The 18181-nt window shown below is 37.8% G+C and overlaps 1 pseudogene; it reads left to right on the top strand.

Annotated features, from left to right (window-relative positions):
• The first annotated feature begins 14603 nt into the window (after nucleotides 1-14603).
• On the top strand, nucleotides 14604-17762 carry LOC136330559 (T-cell surface glycoprotein CD1e, membrane-associated-like; annotated as a pseudogene).
• The last annotated feature ends 419 nt before the right edge of the window (nucleotides 17763-18181 follow it).

Genomic DNA, 18181 nt, shown 5'->3' with positions numbered 1-18181 from the left:
GAATTTTTAAAACACTTTGCTGGGCCTAGCAAAGGGCACTAACCTCTTTTCCCTTAGATTGTAAAATTTAAAAAAATGACAACAGCCTACACAATAATAGCCATCCAGAGTGAATTAATTAAAATAATATCTATTTTTTTCATATCCATAAATACATATTTTTTGGTGTGCCACAGTATTTTACTAATTACTTTATGTGTGCCATGAGATGAAAAAGGTTAAAAATCACTCACCTAGGTATAAAGGAGGTAAGAGTCACAAACCTGTTAATTGGTTGAAGTGGCACAAGAAGAAATAATTGAAGATAAAGAAGGATTATTGTTTTAAGAATCTGAGAGGCAGATGCCGATAAGAAAGAGGAAATCGAATATTATGGATACAAAAGAAAGAGAGGTAACACAAATAGATGTGCAAAAATCTATGGAGAAAAGACTTAACATATTGGAAGCCTTGGAGCTAAATGACAGAGAATTTAAAATAGAAATCTTAAAAATACTCAGAGATATACAAGAAAACACAGAAAGGCAATATAGGGAGATCAGAAAACAACTCAATGAACACAAAGAATATATTACCAAGGAAATTGAAACTATAAAAACAAATCAAACAGAAATGAAAAACTCAATTCACGAGCTGAAAAACGAGGTAACAAGCTTAGCTAACAGAACAGCCCAGATTGAGGATAGGATTAGTGAAATAGAAGACAAACAACTTGAGGCACAACAGAGAGAAGAAGAAAGAGACTCAAAAATAATAAAAAACGAGAAAGCCCTACAGGAATTGTCTGACTCCATCAGAAAGAATAACATAAGAATAATAGGTATATCAGAGGGAGAAGAGAAAGAAAATGGAATGGAGAATATACTCAAACAAATAATAGACGAGAACTTCCCAAGCCTGTGGAAGGAACTAAAGCCTCAAATTCAAGAAGAAAACAGAACACCAAGTTTTCTTAACCCCAACAAACCCACTCCAAAGCACATCATAATAAAGATGACACAAACCAATGACAAAGAAAAAATTCTCAAGGCAGCCAGGGAAAAGAAGAGTACAACATATAAAGGAAGGCCTATTAGATTATCATCAGATTTCTCAGCAGAAACTCTACAAGCTAGAAGAGAGTGGACCCCAATATTTAAAGCCCTGAAAGAGAGGAACTTTCAGCCAAGAATACTATACCCATCAAAGCTATCCTTCAAGTATGAAGGAGATATAAAAACATTCACAAATACAGAAAAGATGAGAGAATTTATCAACAGAAAGCCCCCACTCCAGGAAATACTAAACGGGGTTTTCCAACCAGATTCAAAGAACAAAAGAAAACAACACCACAAGTAACAGCTCCACCAAGAACACAATAAAACCAAACTTAAACTGTGACAACAAAGGAAAAAAAGGGGGGAGAGGATGGAGATTAACAGTAGCAAAGGATGATGAAGTGCAGAAATACTTATAAGATAGGGTACTACAATGAATACGGTAGGTACCCTTTTCATTACTTAATGGTAACCACCCTTAAAAAAACCACCACAAAAACACTTGACTTAAAAAAGGTAGCAACAGAGGAAAGAAGTATGGAACACAAACAAACAAAAACAAATGATAGAAAAACAAAAAAGAAGAATCAAACTAGATACAAAACTAACAGAAAGCAATTTATAAAATGGCAGTAGGGAACCCACAAGTATCAATAATTACACTATATGTAAATGGATTAAACTTACCAATAAAAAGACACAGAGTAGCAGAATGGATTAAAAAGAAAATCCAACTATATGCTGCCTACAAGAAACACATCTAAGCAACAAGGATAAAAACAAATTCAAAGTGAAAGTCTGGAAAACAATACTCCAAGCAAACAACACCCAAAAAAAAGCAGGCGTAGCAATACTCATATCTAATAATGCTGACTACAAGACAGAAAAAGTACTCAGAGACAAAAATGGTCATTTCATAATGATTAAGGGGAAGTTGAATCAAGAAGACATAACAATCCTTAATATATATGCACCAAACCAAGGAGCACCAAAATATATAAGACAGCTACTTATTGACCTTAAAACAAAAACTAACAAAAATACAATCATACTTGGAGACCTCAATACACCGCTGACGGCTCTAGATCAGTCATCCAAACAGAGAATCAATAAAGATATAGTGGCCTTAAACAAAATACTAGAACACCTGGATATGATAGACATCTACAGGACACTTCATCCCAAAGCAACAGAGTATACATTTTTCTCTAATGTACATGGAACATTCTCAAGAATTGACCATATGTTGGGCCACAAAGACAATATCAGCAAATTTAGAAAAATTGAAATTGTACCAAGCATATTTTCTGATCATAAAGCCTTGAAACTAGAATTCAACTGCAAAACAGAGGGGGAAAAACCCACAAAAATGTGGAAACTAAACAACATACTTCTAAAAAATGAATGGGTCAAAGAAGAAATAAGCGCAGAAATCAAAAGATATATACAGACAAATGAAAATGAAAATACGACATATCAGAATCTCTGGGATGCAGCAAAAGCAGTAATAAGAGGAAAGTTCATATCACTTCAGGCCTATATGAACAAACAAGAGAGAGCCGAAGTAAACCACTTAACTTCACACCTTAAGGAACTAGAAAAAGAAGAACAAGGACAACCCAAAACCAGCCGAAGAAAGGAGATAATAAAAATCAGAGCAGAAATAAATGAAATAGAGAACAGAAAAACTATAGAAAAAATCAATAAAACAAGGAGCTGGTTCTTTGAAAAGATCAACAAAATTGACAAACCCTTGGCAAGACTCACCAAGGAAAAAAGACACAGGACTCAAATAAATAAAATCCAAAATGAAAGAGGAGAGATCACCACAGACATCATAGAAATACAAAGAATTATTGTAGAATACTATGAAAAATTATATGCCACCAAATACAACAATCTAGAAGAAATGGATAAATTCCTAGAACAATACAACCTTCCTAGACTGAGTCATGAAGAAGCAGAAAGCCTAAACAGACCAATCAGCAGGGAGGAAATAGAAAAAACTATTAAAAATCTCCCCAAAAATAAAAGTCCAGGCCCAGACGGTTATACTAGTGAATTCTATCAAACATTCAAAGAAGACTTGGTTCCTATTCTACTCAAAGTCTTCCAAAAAATTGAAGAAGAAGCAATACTTCCAAACACATTTTATGAGGCCAACATAACCCTCATACCAAAACCTGGCAAGGATGGCACAAAGAAAGAAAACTACAGACCAATATCTCTAATGAATACAGATGCTAAAATACTAAACAAAATACTGGCAAACCGAATACAACAACATATTAAAAAAATAATACATCATGATCAAGTGGGATTCATCCCAGAATCTCAAGGATGGTTCAACATACGCAAAACGGTTAACGTAATACACATATCAACAAAACAAAGAACAAAAACCACATGATCTTATCAATAGATGCAGAAAAGGCTTTTGATAAAATACAACACAATTTTATGTTTAAGACTCTCAACAAAATGGGTATAGAAGGAAAATATCTCAACATGATAAAGGCCATATATGATAAACCATCAGCCAACATCCTATTAAACGGCATAAAACTGAGGACTTTCTACCTTAAATCAGGAACAAGACAGGGGTGTCCACTCTCTCCACTCTTATTCAACGTGGTGCTAGAAGTTCTGGCCAGAGCAATCAGACAAGACAAAGAAATAAAAGGCATCCATATCGGAAAAGAAGAAGTAAAGCTATCACTTTTTGCTGATGATATGATCCTATACATCGAAAACCCGAAGGACTCCACAAAAAGATTATTAGAGCCTGACCTGTGGTGGTGCAGTGGATAAAGCGTCGACCTGGAGATGCTGAGGTCACCGGTTCGAAACCCTGGGCTTGCCTGGTCAAGGCACATATGGGAGTTGATGCTTCCAGCTCCTCCCCCCTTCTCTCTCTCTGTCTCTCTCTGTCTCTCTCTCCTCTCTCTCTCTCTCTGTCTCTCCTCTCTCTCCTCTCTAAAAATGAATAAATAAAATAAAATAAAATTAAAAAAAAAAGTAAAGATTATTAGAAACAATAAACCAATACAGTAAGGTCGCAGGATACAAAATTAACATACAAAAGTCCATAGCCTTTCTATATGCCAACAATGAAATATTAGAAAACGAACTCAAAAAAATAATCCCCTTCACGATTGCAACAAAAAAAATAAAATACCTAGGAATAAACATAACAAAGAACGTAAAGGACCTATATAATGAAAATTACAAAGCATTGTTAAGGGAAATCGAAAAAGATACAATGAGATGGAAAAATATTCCTTGTTCTTGGATAGGAAGAATAAATATAATCAAAATGGCCATATTACCCAAAGAAATATACAAATTTAATGCAATTCCCATCAAAATCCCTATGAGATTTTTTAAAGAAATGGAACAAAAAATCATCAGATTTATATGGAACTATAAAAAACGCCGAATAGCCAAAACAATCCTAAGGAAAAAGAATGAAGCTGGGGGCATTACAATACCTGACTTTAAACTATATTATAGGGCCACGATAATCAAAACAGCATGGTATTGGCAAAAAAATAGACACTCAGACCAATGGAACAGAATAGAAAGCCCAGAAATAAAACCACATATATATGGTCAAATAATCTTTGATAAAGGGGCCAACAACACACAATGGAGAAAAGAAAGCCTCTTCAACAAATGGTGTTGGGAAAACTGGAAAGCCACATGCAAAAGAATGAAACTCGACTACAGCCTGTCCCCGTGTACTAAAATTAATTCAAAATGGATCAAAGACCTAAATATAAGACCTGAAACAATAAAGTACATAGAAGAAGACATAGGTACTAAAATCATGGACCTGGGTTTTAAAGAACATTTTATGAACTTGACTCCAATGGCAAGAGAAGTGAAGCAAAGATAAATGAATGGGACTACATCAGAATTAAAAGTTTTTGCTCAGCAAGAGAAACTGATATCAAAATAAACAGACAGCCAACTATATGGGAACTGACATTTTCAAACGACAGCTCAGATAAGGGTCTAATATCCAAAATTTACAAAGAACTCATAAAACTCAACAACAAACAAACAAACAATCCAATAAAAAAATGGGAAGAGGACATGAACAGACACTTCTCCCAGGAAGAGATACAAATGGCCAACAGATATATGAAAAGATGCTCATCTTCATTAGTTATTAGAGAAATGCAAATCAAAACTACAATGAGATACCACCTCACTCCTGTTAGATTAGCTATTATCAACAAGACGGGTAATAGCAAATGTTGGAGAGGCTGTGGAGAAAAAGGAACCCTCATTCACTGTTGGTGGGACTGTAAAGTAGTACAACCATTATGGAGGAAAGTATGGTGGTTCCTCAAAAAACTGAAAATAGAACTACCTTATGACCCAGCAATCCCTCTACTGGGTATATACCCCAAAACCTCAGAAACATTGATACGTGAAGACACATGTAGCCCCATGTTCATTGCAGCACTGTTCACAGTGGCCAAGACATGGAAACAACCAAAAAGCCCTTCAATAGAAGACTGGATAAAGAAGATGTGGCACATATACACTATGGAATACTACTCAGCCATAAGAAATGATGACATCAGATCATTACAGCAAAATGGTGGGATCTTGATAACATTATAAGGAGTGAAATAAGTAAATCAGAAAAAAACAAGAACTACATGATTCCATACATTGGTGGAACATAAAAATGAGACTAAGAGACATGGACAAGAGTGTGGTGGTTACCAAGGGTGGGGGGGGAGGGAGGACATGGGAGGGAGGGAGGGAGAGAGTTAGGGGGAGGGGGAGGGGCACAGAGAACTGGATGGAGGTTGACGGAGGACAATCTGACTTTGGGCAAGTTGGGTTTGTCTTTACATCAAAGCCAGTGAGTGATGGAGCTGACACTCAGGTGAGAAAAGTAAGGGCAGGAGACTCAGAAATGGGTCTCCCAGCGACACCTGTGTGTCTCCCAATTTCCAGGACATTCTACTGCCACAATGGTGATTATTTTAGCAATAATAGTGTCCGCCTTTATTTTTTTATATGTATTGCATTATGGTATTTGAGGTGCCTGTAAATTTTTTAAAATCTTTGTTTTCTGTCTACCTCCCAATCTTTTATACAATTTTTCTCTGTTTACATTCTTTTAGCCTCAATCTTTCTTTTTTTAATTTATTTTTAATTTATTGTGTAACGAAACCATATAGGTTTCAAGTATACAACTCAATATACCACCATCTACACTCTGCATCATTCTCCACCCCACCCCCACTGTCCCTTTCTGCCCACCTTTTCTGCCCTTTGTCGCCCTCCCTCTACTTCACTCCCCTTTCCCTCTGCCCACTGCCACTCTGTTGTCTGTATCTGTGTCTTATCTATTTATGTTTTGTTCTTATCCTTTCACCTTCTTTGATCCAGTCCCCTCTTCACCTGTCCCTCTGACAGCTGTCCATCTGCTCCTGTGTCCCTGCCTCTGCACTTTCTCCCACTTCCCACCTATTTTATATAAATCTGTGTTTTAAATGTGGTAAAGTACACATGACATTGAAGTTATTATCTTAGTCCCTTTTAAATGCATATTTTAATAGTATTAATTAGACTTCTAATTTGGTATAATTAATCTTTAGTATTCTTTTCATCTGGAAAACTAAAACTGTTTACACCATTAAACAACATCTTGTCATTTCCTATTCATCTAGGCCCAGACAACCAACATCTAACTTTTGTTGTATATAAATTTAACTACTCTACATACCTCATATTAGTGAATTCCTCAGTGTTTATCTTTTTATGACTGATAATTTTAATTAGCATAATGTTCTCAGGGTTCAGCTATGTTGTAACATGTCAGAAATTATTTTCTTTTTAAGGATGGCTGAATAATATTTTATTGTGTTTTGTTGGGCAGATAGAATATATTATGCTCACTTTGTTAAAGATGGTGCTACCCACATGGAAGCCCGATGCCCAGATGATATTAATGTGTGTTGGGGCAGGCTATGGGCAGTCAGGATCCTTGTAGCCTGAAGCTTGGTTTTAGGACTAAGCCTTTCCCACCCTTTTTGATGTGGGGTGGTGCAATCCCATCATGCCTCAGATATGTGACTTTGTATTAGAGAGTTCCCTATTTTGTATATTGGATTAAATGTTTTTAATTTCTGTACTATAAAATGGGGAAGACTGGGAGCTTGCTCTCTCAGTTCCTGAGATTAGCATTAGAGAGGAGAGCAGAGAAAGGCCACGTGGAGGAGGCCAGGGGAAGCAGCCAAGATGATGGAGTGCTCAGTGAGAATTCAGTTTGTGCAGAGTTTGTGCAGGGAGAAGGAAGGAGATGGGGAACAGAGGTGAATAAGACTGGTGAGCTAGAAACCTTTGATTCTAGGAAACTCAAATAAGTCAGTAGCTTTGTGAGCACTGAATGAGTGGGTTTTGGAACCCAGTGTGTGTTTTTACTTGCCCACCAGGTGCAAGCTAGCATTAAAGATGATGGCCCACCAGTTCGTGGTTCTGTTGTTTCTTTACCGACTGTCCGAATCCAATGCAAACCTGCATGGGCTGGGTGGCTGTGATGGTGGCTTTGGATACTGGCTTCACATGTTAATATAACATCTTCTGTTTATCCATTCACCTGGCAATAGGCATTTAGGTTGATTCCACCTTTTGGCCATTATGAATAAGTTGTTATGAAATAGGTGTAAAACTATGTCTTATGCAGAGCTAAAGCTGTTTGTGTCAGAACATTCAGTGAGATTTCATCATGCCTCTTTTCCCATTTGGAATAAGTACCCAGAAGACCAAAGCTCAGGTTATCAGCTGAAGAATCTATTTCATCGTACTTAAAAATACAATCATATTTGATCCACTCAGAGTATCTAAAAGGTTGTGAGATATATCATTAATTTACCCACTAGCAGAAAAATAATTAAGACCTGTGAATTTATTGTAAAATGACATCAACAGTGAGTTTTACCTGCTCTCCTCCAGCATGGGCTCCTCTGCCCCACTTTAAAGTATAGAAATCAAAACTTTTAATCCAATATACAAACAAGGAAGTCTCTGATACAAAGTCACTTATCTGAGGCATAATGGGATTACTCATGAGAGTGCACCACCACACATCATGCAAGAGTCAAGGATTGTGGGGAAAACTTAGTTTTGAAAAGATCTTAGTCTTAAAATTAAGCCTTAGGCTATAATGACTTTGCCAGCTTACAGCCTATCTCCCACATCCAATGCAAACTATAAGTGAGCAAACATATATATCCTATTTACAAATTTATTTGACCAACAAGGACCTTCTCTTGTTTTTTGTTTCTTTTTTTTTCTTTTTTGATTAGTCCCTAAGCTTCAATATTGACTTCTGTCGTGTAAATTGTGATAAATTTCCTGTTTTCTAGTATGCCTGGCTGTGTGTAAGGTATATAGTCCTTTTATTACTTTATAAAAAAATATGTAGAATGTTATGCTTTTATTTTTTCAGATAAAATTTTAAAAATATGTCATATGTATTAGAACTCTCTGTAGAACTACAGGGCTGCTACTCAGAATATACTCTGGTACCCTGTAAAGCCAGAAGCCACAGCCACTATCACAGCCGCCTGGCTCATTGTTGGTCAAACAAGTTTGTAAACATGATATATATGTTTGCTCGCTTGTGACTTATATTGGGTGTGGGGGACAGGCTATAAGCAGGCCAGGTCGTTGTAGCCTAAGGTTTGGTTTTAGGACTAAGCTTTTCCCCACACCCTTGACTGATTGTATGATCTGGGTGGTGCACTCTCATGAGGAATTCAATTATGCCTTGGATAAGTGACTTTGTATCAGAGACTTCCTTGTTTGTATATTGGATTAAGGGATTTTGGTTTTCTACACTATAAAGTGGGACAGACCAGGAGCTGGATAAGTCAGTAGCTTTGTGAGCACTGAATGAGTGGGTTTTGGAGCCCAGTGTGTGTTTTTTGCTTGCCCGCCGGGTGCAAGCTAGGATTAAAGACTATGGCCCATCAGTTTTTGGCTCTGTTGTTTCTTTACCGACTGTCCAAATCCAATGCGAACCTGCATGGGCCGGGCTGCTGTGTTGGTAGCCATGGCTTCTGGTTTACACTATCATATGACCAACTGTCCTTACAGCTTGAAACTCACTTAAAACAGTGTTATTAAGTAATTTTTCAGCTATAATTGAGAAGATAAGTAATAATAAGTGTAGAAGAGGTGATGGAGAAAAAGAAACCTTCATACACTGCTGATGGAAATATATATTGTGATAACCACTGTCAAAGTAAAATCACTTCCAAACTTGTAAGATTTTAATGAGTTTGTTTGAGCCAAACTGTTGTCAATCACCAGGAAGCAAAGTCTAAACATATTGAGAAAGTGCTTTGGGAAATGGTGGTTGCACTTGCTTTACACATCAGAATCAAAGGGTAAGGTGTAAGGGGGTTACATGAAATTGACTGGTGATAGATTAGGGAGGTCAGACACAGCAGAGCGGACAAAGTGTGAAATCTCTGAGATGGATAAAAAGAAAAATGTATATGCTGAAATTTCTTATACATAAGCAGAAACAAGTCAGTTAACAGTTAATGACTCACATGATAACAATAACAATGAGAGGGTTGGTTGGTTCCTGCTCTGGTGAGATGCCTGTCCTGAGGGGGCAGAAAAACAAGATTACAATTACATTTTTAAAGACATATTATCAGGTACATTATTGGAGATGTAAAAGACAGAGACAGGCTAGATTAAGGTCAGCATTGATCTTTTTTAGAGAAAAATAGCTCCCCTGAGACATGATTAACCCCCATAAACTGCTTCTAGTTATAAAGTTTATTTTTATTTTTCACCAACCTTTGTGCTTAGTTTAGGCCTCTTAGTCTGCAAGGCCACCATGCAGGCTTCCTCTGAGCTTGTCAGGTTCACAATGTGGCCCCTTTTCCATCCATACCAGTAAGAAAAACAACATAGAGGCTCCTCAAAAAATTAAAAATAGAGTTACCATATAACCCAGAAATTTCTCAGTTGTTATCTACATGAAAATTTGAAAACTTTTATTTCTAAAGATATATGTACTCCTATGTTCATTGCAGCATATACTCACTATGGCCAGAACATGAAACAACGGGAGTGTCCCTCAATAGATGATTGAATCAAGAGGATTTGGTACATAAATAAAATGAAACACTACACATTTATGAGGAAAAAAATGAAATATATTTATTTGCAACAACTTGAATGGATCTTGAAAATATTGAATAAAGTGAAAGAAATCAGATGAAAAAAATTAAAAAACTGTAGGACTTCAGGCATATGTAGGATATAAATCGAAAAGCAACAAATAAACAAAGAAAACAAAAACTTACAGACACAGACAGCAAACAGCATGGTGGTTACCAGAGGGGAAAGAGGTAGGGTAAGGTAAAAACAGAAAAAGATTGTCGAGTACATGCTCATGTAAGGAGACTTAATTTGGGGTGGTGAACACACATTCAAAATATAGAGAAAGTATGATAAAATTGTACACTTGAAATTTATATAATGTTATTAACCAATGTTGTCCTAATAAATTTAATATAATTTTAAAAATAAATGAATAATCTAATTATCATACTTTGTATGCTTCATTTACTTTTATAGTATTTGCAAACATCCCCTTATGTTTGTAATTATTTTAAATATTTATTTTATTTATTTTAGAGAAAAGAAGGGAGAGAAAAAGAAAAAGACAGGAACACTGATCTCTTCCTGTATGTGCCCTGATCGGGAATCAAACTGGCAACCTCTGTGTTTTGTGACAAAATTCTAAGTAACTGAGATCCGGACAGGGCTTTGCATTATTTTTCTTTTCATGATTTTTGGCTGTGCATTGTGAGGCATTTTTGTCTTTTTGAAGGACTTCTTCAAGGTTTCTCTTCACAGTAGAATCCGTTCATTGTTTTTGAATGGTAATGAAAGTAGTCTTCCTTTTAAAATAAATATTTTTAAACATTTGCAGCATTTTGGAAATAAAGAATAGGCAGGTGCTCTCTGCCACCGTGACTAAATAAAGTTGTCTGGAAAAATCATAATTTAACAAATCTTTCTGACAAATTTATTTTATATTTTTCACTTGTGGTTAATAAGATATAACTTGATATAAAATTTATCTCCTGTTTTTATATGCATCCCCAGAAAGTACAGTAATTTGGAATTCAATTCTTTGATTATTAACTTCTTTCTGAAATATTAATCAAATGCATTGTTTTACAAGTACATATAAACAATTTTTTAGAGTTAACTATCTATTTTTAAAGTAAATTTTTAAAATTACATTTATTGAGGTGACATGGGTTAATAACGTTATAACAGTTTCAAGTGAACAATTTGATAATAAATCATTGGTATATTGCACTGTGTGCTCATGACCTAAAGTCTACTCTGTATCCATCACTCCATATTTCATTCCCTTTACCCTCTCAACCTCTCCTTACTTCCCTTACCCTCCAATAACCACCCTACTATGTCTGTGACTATGTTTGTTAGTTTGTTTTTTTGTTTGTTTCTGGCTTTCTACTTTCTACCAAACATATTATTTTTTGAAGAAACTCCATACTGGTTCCATAGTGACTGTACCAATTTACTTTTTACCAGCAGCTGATGATGTTTTTTGTTTCTCTACATCCTCTCCAGCACTTGTTATTTCTTATCTTGTTGATAACAGCCATACTAACAGGTGGGAGGTGGTGACTCTGTGGTTTTGATTTGCATTTTTCTTGTAGCTAGTGAAGTTGAGCATCTTTACATCTACTGTTGGCCATTGCTATGTCTTTTTCAGAAAAGTCTTTTTACAGATTTTCTACCCATTTTAAAATTTGGACCTTTTTGTTTCTTGTTGTGTTGCTGAGTTGTATTAGTTTTTGCATATTTGGATATTACCCCCACATCAGAGATATTGTTTGCAAATATCTTCAATTTATTTGTTGGTTGCATTTTTGTTTTATTGATGGTTGTTTTTGCTGTGAAGAAACTTTTCAGTTTGATGTAGTCCATTTCCTTATAAAAATATATTTTAGTATTTTTGTATTATTCAAGTTAATTTTTGGTTTTACACAGAGTATTAGTTTTATAAGGGAGTTATTTGGCATACTCTTTCAGTTTTTGAGTTTTAAAATATAGATTTATTTTGGCCTCCTAAGAAAATAATAATTAGCCTGAACAAAAAATTTTAAGATTATCTCATTACCTTAGAATTCTAAGATATTTCCCCAGAGCATTGAACATAAGGTGTCTGAGCCAGTGTCTTACAGTCAAAAACAATGGATAAGACTGAGTGCACAATTTTTCTCAACTCTGAGCATGATTCTGTGATTCCTATATCTTAGAGCTAGTGCTTGACTTATGGCCACAATTGGTTCTGACAGACTGATCATAACACAATTTGGTCGTATGTTGAGTAGGCCATATGTACAGTCTGTGATATGATGTTATAAAAATCTTTAAGTCATATTTTATCATAATTTTCTTTCATTATTGTTATATATCATAATTTTATTTATTCATTTTATGCCATTTTTATCATCTCTATACCATTTTGTTTCTTATTTTTATTTGTCAGGTTTAGGGAAAACACTGCATTACCAGTACAACTGGTTTAATATTTGCAAAGAAAATTTCCTCTTGGTAGACATCTTGGGAGGGGTTTGATTAAAAATATCCAAGACACAAAACACAATTGCTGTACCGAGTCTGGGATAACAGTTGATATGGTGCACGTGGACATGGTAGTGCTGCCGGAAGCTGGTCCGCACTGTCGTATGCCCAGCTGGGAAACACTTGCGCTGCCAGACATGGAGCAGTCGTGGCTAGCAATTGTGGTCATAAAGTCGAATGGTCGTAAGTTGCATAGGTCATAAGTCAATCAATATTTGTATAAACATAGGGTTCTAGATTGGAGGATTTTTCTGTTTTGTTTTGTTTTCTCTTAAGGACTTAACTCTGGAATCTTAGTGTTTGACATATCTTTTGGCACCAGGTGGTCTCTGACTAAATGTCAGTTGAATGTGTCTATGAAAACCAAAAAGGTAGTGCATAAACTGCCTGCAGGCTGCCACAGCAAACATCAATGAAAAACAAAAGTACAGGGTCCTCGGGGTACAACGACACAGTTCCCTTCCTACAACAGTGACGCTATCTGAATTTTAGTGAAAGTCAAAACACACACTAGCCTAATACAGACAGAACACTTGCACTTTTAACAGGCCACACTGGCATAGATAAGCGTACTGGGGGATGCCAACTCCCTCACTCATACACTGTGTTACTGCGTATTCTTCCACTGCAAGAAACCAAATTAGTTTGCCCACATAGTCTGTAAGTATGATGCTAACAGTGTAAACCAAAACAGTCACGACTCAATTTTTTAAAGCTTTTATGAGAGTGATCATTGTTAATTTGAAACACTGTATGTTGAGACCATTAACCTGAAGACTCCCTGTAAATACTCGACGTAGTAATTAATTGCCCTGTGAATAATCCCGTCCCTGGAGTCACTTCCCTACCTCCAATAAAACTCTTCTCTAATTAGACATACTGAGGGGACACCAGTGTTCCCAGTATATAAATTGTGAAGGGAAAACTGCTCCTCACACCCAGGGGACCTGGAGACACAATCAACTCGTTCAGGGTAGAGTGAGAGCCCAAGCCCCTGTGCATCCCCTATAGACCCCCTCACACAACATGAATGAACATCCATCACATTATCAGCTCACCACTTCCAACTCAAGCATACATATTCACAGATCCTTAACAGTGCGAGTTGGTCTGACTGGAGAAACTGAAAAAAAGGTATTTTCCTTAGATTATCTGAAAATCTGTATTGCTACTCTGCTCCTTTTTCACTGTGGGTTGTACAGCAACATTCAGTGCTTTTTGTCTTCTGAGAGTGATTTTGAGAAGAGAAGGATATAAAGACAGAGGGTGGACTGAGGGGACAGGGAGAACAGGTAAAGCAATGAGAAGAGTGACAGTAAACTCCTGAGAAAAAATAATGGATAAGTAGGGAAATACAGAGAAGACTGAGAAGAGGGAGAAATGAGGCTGGGAAGCTGATCAGAGGAGAAGATCACAGAGAGATCAGGAGTGGGGACACTGATGCAAAGCCCACAGGGCACTACTGAGGACCTTCTGTTACTTCTTCTATTGAAGAGGAATTGAGAATCTAAGTCTGGGCTTGACTTTCCAAGGCCAAGAAGTAGTACATTTTCCAGTCAGACCACGGACTACAGATAATGTTAATAGTCAGTGCTCCTTTTATACATATTGATGCAAAGGAGGAGATTAGGAAACAGATAAGAGCAAAGAAAATTTAGGAATCAGATAGTGGAATACAGGGAGGGGAAATGAGAGACCCTGTGAGCCTTGTGGCTGAGGGAGGCAGTCGGGTTTCTCTGACAGAGAAGTGAGCAAAAGGAGAGGTTGGTTTGCTTGTGTGACAAAGTAAGTGACGGAAGAGTTCAAAAGGGTTTGGAGGGGAAGCTGATATCTGAGTCTGTGGGCACTCGTCCTGCTGAGGTATCCTTACCTACCACAGCTCCAATGCTGCTGCTTCTGCCCCTGCTCTTCAAGGGAATTCTCTGCCATGGGCCAAGCACAGGAGGTAAAAAGAATGCAGGTGGAAAGTTACCTGTGGCTGGGCCAAGCAGGGTAGAAAAGTACTAGAGAGGATCTGAAACAGGGCATAATGCTCTGACGGGGCATCCTTGGAATTTTCATGCCAGGCTACTGCTAGGCATCATCCTTGACCCCGTCTAAGTTTATATTTCTGATTTTAGGGCTAAGAAACAGGATCTAGAGAAAAGAGTCATGGGACTAAATGCTCACTTTGTAATTACAATATTTCAATTTTTCTTTTCCTACACAGGACCCTCTGCTCCCCTCCTCTAAAAACTTTTTAATTATCACTTCTCTGTTTTCAGCTACCCCAGTTGTACCACTCCATCATCCAGCAACAGAAGAGCCCCCCTCCTTTCACAAGCTTCTGATTTTCTCCTTTGCCAACCAGAGCTGGCAGCACATGGAGGGCTCAGGCTGGCTGGGGGAGCTGCAGACTCATCGCTGGGATAGTGTTTCAAGCATCATCCAATAGCTGTGGCCCTGGTCCCAGGGTAATTTCAGCAAGGAGGAGCTGAAGAACATCCAGGTGGTATTGCAGTTGTACATGCACAACTTCTCTCAAGAAGTGCAGGCATTTTCCAGTCAGTTTCAATTTGATTGTGAATTTGCTTTCCCAAGCTGATATTTGCCTGAAATCTCCCACCAGGGATGATAATGTTTGGGCTCTGACCATTATTCAACATTCCTGACCTTGTGTCCTGTCTCCCTGGCTCACTTTTTTTTATTTGTTTATTTAGTTTCATCTTTTACCACTATTTGCAATATACCCTCACCCCAAATACAAAGAAGGACCTACATGTACATATCCCTGCACACTCTGGAATATACCCTCATGTTCTGGCTTCTTGTAATATTTGTTGCCTTTTGATTTCTTCCCCTCATCCTTGGCCTGAGGCTCAGCCTTTCACAACCAAGATCTGCCCTTTCCTTCTCCCTCTCCTGAGTGTTCACATGACCTAACCAGAACCTAACAACTCCCGAGTAAGGTCTTCCTGCGGGTCTGCTATTTTTCTAACAGTTTTCCATCAGGCCTCTTCAGATTAATTATTTTGACATTCCTTTATTATTTTAATATATTCTTCCCACAGATTTTCTTCACCTTTTTTTTACCAAACTTTACACTTCCATGTCTTAAAACAGAAAATGTTTCTTCCCTTGAATTTTTTTATTTTCTATATAGTTGACTTTTACTCCCTACAATATGATCCATATTAATTATCTCTTCCTTGTCCACCCTCAGATTCCTTTGAAATCCAGGTATTTGATGGCTGTGGAATGCATTCTGGAAAAGCCCACAGAGTTTTTTAAATGCAGCATATCAAGGATCAGATTTCCTGAGTTTCCAAGGAAATTCCTGTAAGCAGGCTCCAGGAGCAGAGAGTCAGGCTCAGAATGTCTGTAAGATACTTAATCATTACTACCCTGTTATTAAAGACTAGAAAGCCTGGCGGTCATAAGAAATGACCGCTGTTCTAGCCATGACACAGGGAAATCGCTGCAGGATGGCAGTCGGTACCCTATTGCGCTCAGCAGGGGCGCACCCGCACCCGCCCCCGTCGCCAGCCGGCCTCCCTCCGCCCTCGCCCTCTACTTCTCCTGCTGGCTGCTCCTCACCCCATTGGCTAGTACAGTTACGCAAGCAACCAATAAGCTATCGGCAACAGACAGACACTTAAGCCGCATATAATAAAGAAGAGAAGAAGAAGTTGTGCAGGGCCTTCTCAGTGACATCCTCCCTTGGTTTCTGTCAGGCCTCCTGGAAGGAGAGAAGTCAGACCTGGAATGACAGGGTGAGTGCAATCTCTTGTCCCCTCATAGTTTAAGTGCTTAACCCTTGTATTTCAGTGCTTTACTCTTTGTCATCCCTTTGAAGCATAGAATAAGAAGCTAGAAGGTAAGTGTGAATTCTCGACTGTTTCCACAACAAGAGAAAGAGTGATTACTCAAACAGCTAATGTACCCAAGCCATGAAACTGAAACTGGGATGCCCTTCTAAACCTATTTCTTCTCATCTTTTTCCAGTGAAGCCACAGGCTTGGGTGACCAAAGGCTCCAGTCCTGGTCTGGCTGTCTGCTGCTGGTGTGCCACGTCTCTGGCTTTCATCCGAAACCTGTGTGGTGATGTGGATGCGGGGTCAACAGGAGCAGCAGGGCACTCAACAAGGTGAAGTCCTGCCCAATGCTGATGGGACGTGGTATCTTCGAGTAACACTGGATGTGGCAGCTGGACAGGCTTCTGGCCTGACCTGCCAAGTGAAACACAGCAGCCTGGGAGGCCGTGATATAATCATCCACTGGGGTGAGAAAGAACGAGGACTCCACTGGGAAATGATAGTCTTCCCATAGTTCCAGGGCTAATGAATGAGCAGCTGGAGAATGGATAGGAATGCTATTCACAGGAGGATAAAAGTGGGAGAATACAAATCATAAGGAAGGGTTAAGATTCATAGCAATTTAATTTCAGGAAAGAGAGGGAGAGGATTAGAGGTGCTAAAGATACATAAAAGAAGGAGCAAATAATTTAGTAAAAAAAAGAGAAGAGGATGAGATCAGACACATACATTCAGGAAGAATTGAAATAAGGGCTCTAGAAAATATGGAAGGAAACCCTTGGAAGGTCCGGACTTTGTGAAATGAAATAAGAAGCATTAACTGAGGTAGGATAGAGAGTCTCTCATAGAGTGACATTATTTTGTCCCCAATCAGATGGATACCCCATCTCCCTGATATTGATCTGTTTGTCTGTAGCAGTTACTCTGGTTACAGTGGTTGTGGTGGGTTTATGGATTAAACAGCGCAGATGAGACTTTTCTTGTTTTCTTTATTTAACTACTTATCCACTTATACCTTTCTCTACTCTTCTTTTTCTCTCTGATTTTTTCATCTTTTAGATCATAATCCTTTTCTTCTCCCACAGCTCAAATCAGAATGTCTGCTCTCCCCATGTCTCAACCCTGCCGCTCCCATGGAGGGCAACACCCAGGAACCCAGAAGTTCAGGAAACCACCTCTGCCTGGCACAGAGATCTTGTATCAGAAATAATTGTTGAAGAAATGGAAAATGAGCTTGAACCAACTGTGATGTTATTAGTTTTATCTTATTCATAAAATTATGGTCTGCTTCTCTTGAACCTGGTTCATGGTAATAAACAAAGCATGCCTTTCTAAAACAGTTTTTTTCTGACAGAGATTCTGACTTATTTGGGAACTTTACCTCTCTTCCCCATCATGTGACAAACTCTTTTCTGCTTTTGCCACCTGTTTATGGATCCAATGTCTAATTTAGATGTCTGTTTCTGAATCTTTCTTGATTGATTCCCTGGACGGTTCAAATGAAATCTCAAAGTAAGTACCAGATGATCTTACTTACATCTGGAATCTAATGAATAAAATAAACAAATAAAATAGAAACAGACTCATGAATACAGAGAATAGACTAATAGTTGTCTAGTTGTCAGAGGGAAGGGTTTTGGGGATCTGGGTAAAAAAAGTAAAGAAATT

The sequence above is a fragment of the Saccopteryx bilineata genome, chromosome 3, assembly GCF_036850765.1.
Source record: "Saccopteryx bilineata isolate mSacBil1 chromosome 3, mSacBil1_pri_phased_curated, whole genome shotgun sequence".
Taxonomy (NCBI): domain Eukaryota; kingdom Metazoa; phylum Chordata; class Mammalia; order Chiroptera; family Emballonuridae; genus Saccopteryx; species Saccopteryx bilineata.
Note: the sequence above shows the minus strand (reverse complement) of the source record. Positions and strands in the feature narration are given on the sequence as shown.